We start from the raw sequence: 11,986 nt of genomic DNA, 5'->3' as shown, positions 1-11,986 counted from the left end.
TAAGTAGCACCAGCGTTCTTTAATCCAAAAGGCATCACTTTGTAACAGTAAATACCTTTAGGGGTACGAAAAGCTGTGAACTCTTCATCCTTAGGATTCATTCGAATTTGGTTGTAACCAGAAGAGCCATCCATGAAAGATAAGGCTTCATGACCAGTAGTGGCGTCAACCATGATCTCAGTGATAGGCAACGGAAAATCATCCTTGGGACATGCATTGTTCAGATCACGGAAGTCAACGCACACCCGGATTTGTCCATTCTTCTTTTTGACAGGGACGATATTAGCGATCCACTCCGGATACTGTACTTCACGGATGAAGCCTGCCTCAATTAGCTTATTGACTGAACAACGAGTTACATTTACGTACCATCAATGCTAATATTGGCATGTTTGGGACGCTGACATAAATAATCGATTAGTCCTTCTACTGTCTACTGTAGGCATTATTTTTTTTTTTCCAAAAAATAATTAAGAAATACTCATGGTAACCCTTCGAGCGGATGAAATTAGTAATATTATTCGGGAACGTATTGAGCAATATAATAGAGAAGTAAAGGTTGTAAATACCGGTACCGTACTTCAAGTAGGCGACGGCATTGCCCGTATTTATGGTCTTGATGAAGTAATGGCGGGTGAATTAGTAGAATTTGAAGAGGGTACAATAGGCATTGCTCTGAATTTGGAATCAAATAATGTCGGTGTTGTATTAATGGGTGGCGGTTTGATGATCCAAGAACTCAGTTTCTATTTGAGGGATAAGCTCCGGCCGAAAGCGTCTTTGAGCTTGTTTTACTGGGTGCACGCCTTTCTTTACTGCCAAATGGTGTAAAGCAATACTTGGATTGAGCTCAGGCATTTCTTTGTAAGTCCAAGCAAACACATCTTTATATTCTACCAGGAGCTGGAGGTATCTTTCTTCTTCTGCAGGCGTGAGAAGGGCACTGATGAAAGTTGGTCGAGGTTCTTCAGTAGTTCCTAAATTGATCTCTTTAAGTTCATCAACTGTAGCCTGTACTCCATCTTCCAAGGCTAGGGGAGCTTCATCGACCTCATTCTTTGCGGCTTCATCATCTGACAGTATATCTTCTTCTACTGTAATGTGAAACGAGGATGATACTTCTTTATTTTGCTCATTGTGGACGAGTGACTGACTTGTGTGTACAATCGTCCGCCTTTTGACTTTGAGAGCTCCTTCAGTGCTGATATCCAAGATAAAGTTACGCTTCATGCGTGAAGGAATACTACTACGCATCTCATCATTAGCTTTCTCCTCCTTTTGGTCCTCAAAGTTTATTGAGCTTGGAGAGCAAGTATCAATGGGCCTTTTTGTTGCCCCCAATCGATTAAAGACTGATCCACACGCAAAAGTGTCCCGACTTTGCGTTAAACAAGCCGTATTCAACCTGTCGAACACTGTAACTCGTGACGATGAAGCCTTAATGCGATCGAATACTGAGATGCGTGATGAAGAGTGATCTTTTCTCTGATTCGGACTTTCATCAACCTCTGCTGTTATGTATTGGGAACTTGAAGCATTGTTTCTTTTATTGATCCATATTTGAGCTGGTGGTTCTGGAGTATAACCTATTCCGGTCTTTGGGATAGGAATTTCATGCCCTTCAAGTCGCATTTTTCCTTGCATTTTACTAAGGCCGTGCATCTTTTCTCCAGTGGCTTCTGGAATTAGTTTCCCTAGGCCGCTTTGTTTTGAGAAATCATAGCCTGCTTTGGCTAATAGCCTATATGCCTTTGGGTCAAACCATTCTTTCGTCCGCTCACTTGGTAGAATACCATGCTCTGTCGGACTTTGTGAAGATTTCACGAATCCATTTAGTGGCCTTGAGGGCAAAGGATTTGTGGATGAGGTTAAAGGCATTACATGATTTTCTTTCAACATGGCTACATCCTTCATCGTGAGCTTTGTAGGAGGTCTTCGCATATCCATTGTAGATTGAAGGCATTCCGTGAATGGTGATTGTCCGTTTTTGCGGCGTGACAATGGTACATAACGGAGGAATGGAGGGTTATTGGAAGGCGTAGATCTTTCATCTGCTTTCTCTGAATTGCTAGTAGACTCACTAGACTGGTTATTCCCATGTCGTGGATCTTCCTTTGAGGAAGGAACATCCATTCTAGTGATGAATTTAACATGCTTCTTTTCACCCTGCTTGCTTTTCATGGACGGGACTTCAACTGGGAGAACTTCATTAGGGATATCATCTTCTACATAAAACTTCGCGTCAGCAAAGTGAGCTTCAGTTTCAGAAAAAGGCTTCAAGTCGGCATCTACTTATTTTATTCCACCTTGAAGATACTTGAAACATTGGTGCAAAGTTGACGGCACTATTCCGTTCCCATGGATCCATGGACGTCCTAACAACATGTTGTAGGTTGTCTTGGCATCAATGACATGGAACAAAACATTGCTTGTCAATTCTCCAATAATTAACTCCAAGTGTATCATGCCAATGGCGCGTTGTCCTCCTTGGTTAAAACCTTGTATGACCAAGCGACTGTGTGATAATTCCTCCATAGCAAGACCAAGTCGTCTCATTGTCATTTTTGGTAGTATATTAATAGTTGAACCTCCATCAATGAGAATGCGATCAATCTTTTGTTCACGAGCATAACCAGAGACATAAAGTGGACGATTGTGAGGCTTAGGGCCTAACAATAGATCCTCGTCAGTGAAAGTCAAGTCTGGAGAGCAAGCGAAACATTCCTGTGTTTGTTGAAGTGTATTGGCACAAGGAGTGTAAATTTTTGGCTTTTCAAGAGCTTGGGTGATCCCTTCTTTCGGTGAGGTGGAGGATTGTGAGGGTTCCACTTTATCAACCTGAGTTTTGAGTTGTTCTAAAGGCGACAAAGTCTCATTTGAACTACCATGGTCAACACCTTTCTGTTTTTCATCAACCTCACAACGAGAGACCGTGTGAACAGCCTCCGCTGACTTGTTTTGAAAGAATTTTATGGGGAAAAATTCTTCCAATGTGACAAGACTTCGAAATTTTTGGGTTTGTGCCGAATCATCGCACATTTCCGTTCTTAGTCTTTCTTTCCTTTTATCATTCTTTCTTCTTGACTGCGGCTGAATTTGATTTTGTGCTCTTCTGGACTCTTGGGTGATCAAATGAAGAGGGAATACTCGTCTCTTCTTCCATCTCTTACGAGTAACCAACGTCCAACCCTCTTCCTCATCCATTGTTGACTTTTTATCATCATTTGAATTATAATCAGATGCTTTTTGTGAGAGTTGAACTTGAACAGGTTCCAAAGAACCAAATCGGATGAACATGGTATTCACCCTCTGCTTAGAGTTGGAGACATGCAACTAGGCGACTCGCAAGCAAATGTTACAAGGTTTGACTGAGCAACATCACCAACATCTAAGTCGATTTTCCTTTCCTTGGCTAGCTTCATGATGAGTTCTTTAAGAACAAAGCATTTTTGGATCGGATGACTTATGATGCGATGATACTTACAATAGTTCGGGTCATCAACCTTTCCTGCTTCTTCCGGTCGTTTGCATTCTGGCAATTCAATTAATTTCAAGTTGAGCAGTTGTTCTAGCATTTCGGGTATATCAGTGTCAAGGAAAGGATACACCTTTTGCTCCCATTCCTTGAGTGATGAGCGACGCGTCTCGCGTCGTTGGCTTCCCTCAGGCCTCTTCTCGTTAGCCTTTACATTTCCTGTTGAAATTTTGACTGGGGCAGGGTTGACATTCATGGAGTGTTTGACATTACTTTTTGTATTCCTGTCATTTCTCCTTATTTCTCGCCTTTCTTTCTTTTCTTCAGGTATGGGAGGTTTCATATTTTCATGGCAAGAGATACTTAATTCCATGTCATGCGCACGAGTTGCCAATTCTTCGAATGTTTGGGGCTTTACCCCTTGTAGGATGTACAGAAGTCCCCAATGCATGCCTTGGATGCACATTTCTATAGCAGATATTTCAGACAGTCTATCCTTACAATCTAAACTCAAAGAACGCCACCGACTGATGTAGTCAACAACGGGTTCGTCTTTCCACTGCTTAGTATTGGTAAGATCCATCATGCTTACCGTACGGCGCGTGCTGTAAAACCGGTTAAGGAACTCCCTTTCCAACTGATCCCAACTATCAATTGACTCAGGTTCCAAATCTGTATACCAATCAAAGGCATTCCCTTTCAGAGAACGAACAAACTGCTTTACAAATAGGCCTCCTTGAGTCCCTGCGTTCTCACAGATTTCTACAAAGTGCGCAACGTGTTGCTTAGGGTTTCCCTTGCCATCGAATTGCAAGAACTTAGGGGGTTGATACCCATTTGGCATTCTCATATCGTCAATGCGCTTCGTATAAGGTTTTGAATATATGAGAGAATGTGTAGAAGAACCTCCATATTGTGCTCGTATGGTGTTTGTTATCATGTCCTGCAGTTGTTGGACAGATATCGAGGCCATTGAGGTGGAATGTCCTTGTTGAGAAGTGCCTTCACCTCCTTTTCCCTTATCACCCTTAGCGTTTTCTCCCTTCAAGGTAAAGCCAGGAGGGTGCTCAAGGTCTGGATTTGATTCACCCGAATCTTGTACTTCCAGTTTGTTCATCAGAGTTGCAATTTGGACGTCCTTATCTTCAAGTGCTTTTGTGAGAAGGGTGACCCTTTGTTCCATTTCAGCCATCTTTTCTTCCACAGTAGAGGTGTTGGTCATCATTACTGGCATGACCTCTAGATATGATGGAGAAAACGATGAGACAGGATGAGTCAAAGGCATTTTGTTCCTTAGGCTTCTCATCACAGGCGAAGAGTTGATAGAAAAGGTCTTTGTTGAGGATGATTCATCATTGATCTCAAAATCCTTCGAGACAGATGAATCCTTAGCGGTGGCTTTCCTTTTTGCAAGAAAGTCTAGAGAGATGATATTATGAAGCTTGCTTTCCTTGGTTGATTGGGGTTGCGGTTGATCAAGAGCTTTGGATCGACTACGAGTGATTGGGCCGACATAATCATCCGCAACGGAAGCATCCATCACCGATTTTTGAGCATTTTTATTAGAAGCCATCGAAGCTAGTAGCAGATCGAATTTCTTTTCTTTTGAAGGAGAAAGAGATGAGAGGCAGAGATGTCCCACTGGGCGTGCCAGAATTTGTAGACGACTAAATTTCTTAGTTCGAAATAAATCAAACAAGTAAAATAGTTTCACAAATACGAATTTGTATTGATAAATGTGTGGTACAATTCTCTGTAATTACAAAAGAGTGATCCTCTGATTCGATCTCCTTGAAAGATTTATTGATTGGAATTGTGGTAATGTGATTTTGATATTCTTCAATTTGGCTGAGGAATGGATCGAAGATCTTTGCAACGGAATTACAATGAATCTCTGGCTATGAGCTCGTTAGAAATTCTTTGTTCTTCGTGTTCTTCGTGTTCTTCGTGTGTTCTTCGTGTTTGAAGGTTTGTGGTGGAAGTTCTTCGGTGCTTTAGAGGCTTGATTCCGTAGAGCTCCGTTGATTTATGGTTTGTTGAGATTTCTGGAGGCTTTTGAGCTTGATTCCAGTGAACTTTGAGATCTGGACGAGTAGTTTGGATGATTTTGCTTCGAATGTTGTTTGTATTCGAGGTTGAAGTTCTTGAATTTCTTGGAGGCTTTGAGGTTTGATCCTGGCAGAGCTTCTGGGTTTCTGAACTCAAGCTATCTTCTTCCTTCTCTCTGTTCTATGTCCTCCTAAATGTTTTAGGAAGGCTTCTATTTATAGGAGTTTAGGGGTAGGTGAGCGACACGTGGCGGAGTTTGATTGGTCCGCTTATGTCATCGCTTACACGTGCTGAGTGCCTGTGTCACTACTTACACGTGCGAGGCTGCCTGTGTCATCGCTTACATGTGCTGAGTGCTTGTGTCACTGCTTACACGTGCGAGGCTGCCTGTGTCATCGCTTACATGTGCGGAGCTGCTTGTGTCATTGCTTACACCTGCTGATGCAGTTTCATGCCTTTATTTCAATGACACTTGGCAAATTTCTATTGGTTTCTGAATAGCGATGGCAAAACCTAGCAGCAGTACGTGGCGCTTTGTAATTGGTTGTATTTTGTGGACTTTGGTAGTATGATGTGTCAGCTTGTGATAGGTCGGGAATTTTCCCTCTCTACACATGTTAAACATTAATAATAATGATCAACATGAGTTATTTCAGATTCTTGAGTTTGCTGCTTCAACTGATTCCTTTGAAGAGGATTTTTCCTCCTCATCTAATTCTGATTATCACTCCCATAGTGATGTTTCTAAATCTCCTAATATTAAACTTGGCTGTAGAGATTCTTGTTGTAATGTGATTAAATCTGTGAAAATGTTAACCAAAAGTAAAGAGAAAGAGGACCTACTTTTAATAATGATAAGTAAAATTGAAGACCCTAATTTACAGAAAGATTATCTTGATAAGTTTTTGAAAAACTTAACAAAAAAAGATAAGGTTAAAAGACCTAATTCTACGATAAGTTTTGAAGAAACTCTAAAAAGATTTAAAAATAAAAAATAAATCAAAAGAAGTAACTGTTAATGATCTTCAACATGAAATAAAAACTATTAAACAAGAAATAATCCAATTAAAAAATGATGTTAAAACTATTAAACATTATAATGATCATCTTAAACAAGAATTGTTAATTCTAAATATTGATAAAACTATGGATAAACACCAATCTGATGATAATGAGCAAAAAGACGGAGATGAATCCGATTAACAAGCTTCTCCTTCTGGTAATATTTCTGATTGTACCTTGATTAATTTGATTGATAATCAATTGTCTCTTGTTAAACATATGATGCCCAAATGGTACATTAAAGTCAAAATAGTTGTTGCTCATGATTATGCTTTTAATGTTGTTGTTATGATTGATTCTGGTGCTGATGTTAATTGTATTCAAGAAGGACTGATTTCTTCTAAATATTTTGAAAAATCTACTAAAAGATTAGTTTCTGCTAATGGAACGAAAATGAAAATCAAGTATGAATTAAACAATACTCATGTTTGCCATGATAATGTTTGCTTTAAGATCCGCTTTGTACTTGTTGAAAACATGACTGATAAAGTGATTATTGGTTTGCCTTTTATTAATTCTTTGTATCCTTTTCTTAGTGAAGATGATGGAATTACTACTGATCCTTTTGGACAGAAAGTAAAATTCAAATTTTGTTCAAAGTGTGAAACTCATATTGATAATGCTAATAAACATCTTAGATTCATTAAACAAAAAGATAGCTCTACGAAGACTGGTAGACAACTCTCTGCTCATTTGTTGCCAACAACAATTGCTACTTGTCACAAAGTAGTCTTGATGAATGATAGTTACCCCGACAATATTGATATCTTTTTTTTTTGACTTGCATGATGACAAAAACTCTAGTGAAAAGCATTTCTCCACCGACAATATTGATATCTTTCTTGTTGACTTGCATGATGACAAAAACTTTAGTGAAAAGCATATCTTCACCGACAATATTAATATCTTTCTTGTTGACTTGCATGATGACAAAAACTCTAGTGAAAAGCATATCTTCACAAAAGAATGTCCTTTGGATGCTAAAATTCAAAAAAGGATTCTTTGCACTAGGCTTTTGACCAAGTCTTTGCTTTGGTCCAAATTTGTCCGTAACATGTCTTCCTCCTACCCCAATATTCCCAAAACTAATCATTGTCATCCTAGAACTTATTGTCCTGCACAACTAATATATATTACTATTATACTTTGGCTTTTGAAACGTACTTTTCAAAAGAATTTTATTGATATTATTTACTCCCATTTTTTCAAAAAACATTCTATCATTATACTATTAGCGATAACCAACTAGCTTAACATCCTCTCCCTTACTTGGCAGGACAAAGTAAGATTTAATACTACCACTACTAAGTGGAATATTATGACTTCTTCGGCAGAGAAGAGGGACAAGGGGAAAGCACCTACACAGGACTTTCCTCAAGACGAAAGGTTCCCAGTGGGACACCCTTTTGTAATGCATGAAGGCGCATCTTCTGGAGTAAAATCCAGTAATGCAACATCCCTTCAGGAATTTGTCCCGGCAGAGGTGACATATTCCAGTAGTGATATCATATTAACCTTACAAGAAGTATTGAACAAAGATTTGCAATTCCATAATGGAGTCTATAGTGAATTACCAGATTCCATTAAATTCATTCTTGACAACCTTCAAGATTCCCATTCTTCAAACCACCACAAACTATTCGACGAAACCATGAGAGCACTTGAAATTCACCTTGTTAACCTTACTACCCAAATTGTTGACCCTACTACTGAAAATACAGCCTTTGCAGACCAACTTTTTAATTGCCTTGTTAACGTTCAAAACCATCATGATGAATCAAACCTGATTAGTCAACTCTTTGGCAAAGAGGAAATCCATTCAATGGATAGAAAGACTATAATTGGTACTAATTTTGCTAGATTAAGTCTAAAAAACCAATCTTTGCTTAAAAGTGCTGTTGCCAACTTGCCTCCAGAAGTACAATCTTGTATTTTTGAAAGCAAGGTTATGACTAAAGATCTTGATCTTTGGTTAAAACATTTCAAAGCCCTTGTTTCAATTGCTCCTATCATTGTTGAACCTGATGGCCCCAATAAAGGCTACATGAAAAAGAAATGGGGAAAATACTTTAGGAGCAGTCTCAAAGTACATGAAAAAACCCATTCTTTCCCTGGCCTTTTGATTAATTATGAAGATGGTTCTAATAATGATCCTTTCTAGCTTTCTCAATTGTTCGAATTTGGTTTTGTAAGACTCATCAAATTAACGAGTTATGATCAAATTAACCAATTTCCTGATATAATCCAAAGAGCTGTTGCGGATGTTGCAATAACTCCTTATGTTTCCATCCGATGTTGGAGTACTTTGCCCAAATGGGAAAAGAATAATTGGATGAATGTTCACCATTCCAAGCATCTTGTTCTCATTAATGGATATACTCACCAAGGACAGTAGTATGAAGGAAATGCTTATGTTTCATATAGACATCCTTATACTCTTGCTGAATGCTGGAGAAGTTACTTTAATAATAGAATTCTTGATGTCTCCGAAGAGTTATGGAAAGACTACCATTTCTTTGGTTGTACAGACATAATTTCTGTTTTTGTTAATAAACCTTATGCTTCTGCGGTCCGACATTTACAATGGGCAAAACATGATGATCCAAGAATATTTCTCACAAGAGATCTTGTTCACAAACCATTGATGTATTGTGGTTTCTGTAACCAATATTCAACTTATCATGAACATGAATGCAATAACAATCCACAATGGGACCCCTATCCTGAATGGGAACCTGATGAAGAATACTCTACCTAATTCACCTCTGGCCTATAATATTCACTCAAGAGTAAAAGCATTTTACTGCTGCTTCCATGATTCCTTTGTTGACCACATTTTGGTACCACTACTACATTCCAACATTGCTATAGCTTTCTTCTATTATTGACTTTCCAAGATGAAGCTTTTTCCAAAGATAAAGCTATTTACCTGCTACTTTCATAATTGCTGATACTTTGGACACAACATGCCAAACTACTTTCGGTCGCAAAAGCCAATTTGATTCCTTCCGGATATTGCGCTCCTAATGCCCCTCACGGGTCCTGATATGAATAGTAAAATGTCGCTATTCACTTTGTACTATTTACTGCTTTATTCACTTATATAAGGGGGGTTGTCCCTTATTGTAAAACTCATAATCTTTCCTAGGATTTCCCTTAGAACTCTCTCTAAGACTTCCTTAGATTAAGATATCTCACTGATACACAAAGCTTGTAACTAGGAACCAGGACTAGCTTTCAAGCCTTGTACTGTTTAACCAACCTGTTGATCACTATAATCTTGTTGCTACTACTACTACTACTGTAAGTGTTTGATGTACATTCAATAAACACTTCTGTTTTCAATACTTTGAATTATTTTGATATACAACTGCTTGGCTGGTTCTACTGCCTTACTTTCAATTATCATTTACTTTGAATTATTCCATATATTTGTTATCTGTTGTGCTTCTACCTTCTGTGCTGCCGTCCTTCCCCCTTTATGGTATCAGAGCCTAGAGCTGCGCTTCTCTCAAAATGATCAAGAAGAAGAAGAAGATGCAAAATCTGAGGCTTCTTCTGGATCTGATTTTCCACCTATTGAACCTCCTCCTCCTTTCAAACATCTGCATGTGATAAATTTGATGGATATGGATTTTGAAACCCCTGCTTTTCAAATTTATATGGTTGCTTTAAGTAATGAATTCTTTTTTAAAGCAAACCGTGACAAAAGAAAGTATTACTAAAGTACTTTTGCTTAGTCTGAAAAAGACAGAATCAAAAGGAAATAGAGAGAAAAAATGAATTTGTTAAAAAAACATATTTTGTTTTTTGACTATCTTGAGAATTATTATGTTTCAAGAAATGAGGTTCATACCAATTACTTGAACGTAATAAAAAAATCTATTTTTGTTAAACATGATAAAACTATTGTTAAATCCAGTCATCCACCCCTTGAAACTGTTTTGATTACTCTAAAAAATGATAAAGAAAGCACTGAGGTGAAAGCCTCCCCTTTCAAAATTGCTGATGATAAAACTCCTGTTTTTGCCATTATTGAACAAAACAATTTTACTAATGAATCTTTGCATATTATTGGTCAACAGCTTGACTGTATTAAAGAAAAAATTGTTGAAAAACCTGCTGTTTCAAAGCTTGAGAAACCTTTGATTGATTTACCTAGTCAAAGGAAAAATATTGATTTTAAAACCTCTCAGAGTAAGACTTTTGATTTAGTTAATTCCCAAGGATTAACTATTGAAAAGATTGAAAAAATGCTTGCTGATTTAAAAGTTAAAACCGAGCAAACTTCTACCACTAGAAGCGTTGCTTGTGATATTTCAAGAAATGAGAATGAAATTGTTTCTGATGACGACACAAATTTTGACTCATTATCTTTTGATTCTTTAAAAAATGCTTTTGATGATGGTATAAGTTTACCAGAAATTGAAAGATTTGTTGGAAAACCCAATCCCACGTCTTTTACAAGAAATTGGTATTCTAAACCTACTCCCCCTGATTTACAGTTTGAAGAAAGATCTTCTCAAACTCAATTTTCTATTTCTGCTAATAAACTTTATGAATGGAATATTGATGGTTTGTCTGAATAAGAAATTATTAACAAAATGGCTCACATGTCTATGGTTGGTATTGCATACATAAATAACCATGACAATCTTGATCATCCTGATATTGTTGATTTGCTTGCATCTGGTTTTACTGGTTATCTTCGAGGATGGTGGGATTCATATCTCACAGAAGAATCCAGAGAATCTATTAAACATGCTATTAAAAGAGATACTAATGGTATGCCCAATTTTGATGAAAATATTAACCGTGGTGTTCCTGATGGTGTCAATACTTTGGTTTACACCATTCTTAAACATTTTGTTGGTACTCCATCAAATATTTCGTCTCGAATTTCTGATTATTTGAATAATTTGAGATGTCCTACTATGTCTGATTACAGATGGTACCAAGATGTATTTACTTCCGGAGTCATGCTCAGAAAAGACTCTACGAAGCCTTATTGGAAAGAGAGGTTTATTGACGGACTACCTCCTATCTTTGCTCATAAAATAAAAAATGAATTAATTGGTAAAATTGATTCTATTGATTTTGATAATTTAACTTATGGTGATATTTTTAGCACTATTAAAAAACTTGGAATTAATATGTGCAATGATGAAAAATGGTTAAAACAACAATTAAAAGATAAAAAGAAAGCTAAATATGAAATGGGTAATTTCTGTGAACAATATGGTTTACCTCCTATTGCCCCTTCTAGGCAAAAAGGAAAAAGTAAACATGATAAGGTTTACAAAAGTTATTCCCATAAAAAGCATAAAAGACACAGAACCCACTTTGTTAAACCCAATAATTTTTATGCTAAAAACAACTCTGCTTTTCGAAAACATGATA

This window comes from Castanea sativa, chromosome 5 (genome assembly GCF_040712315.1).
Source record: "Castanea sativa cultivar Marrone di Chiusa Pesio chromosome 5, ASM4071231v1".
Taxonomy (NCBI): domain Eukaryota; kingdom Viridiplantae; phylum Streptophyta; class Magnoliopsida; order Fagales; family Fagaceae; genus Castanea; species Castanea sativa.
The sequence above is the reverse complement of the archived record's forward strand: the minus strand, read 5'-3'. Positions refer to the sequence as shown.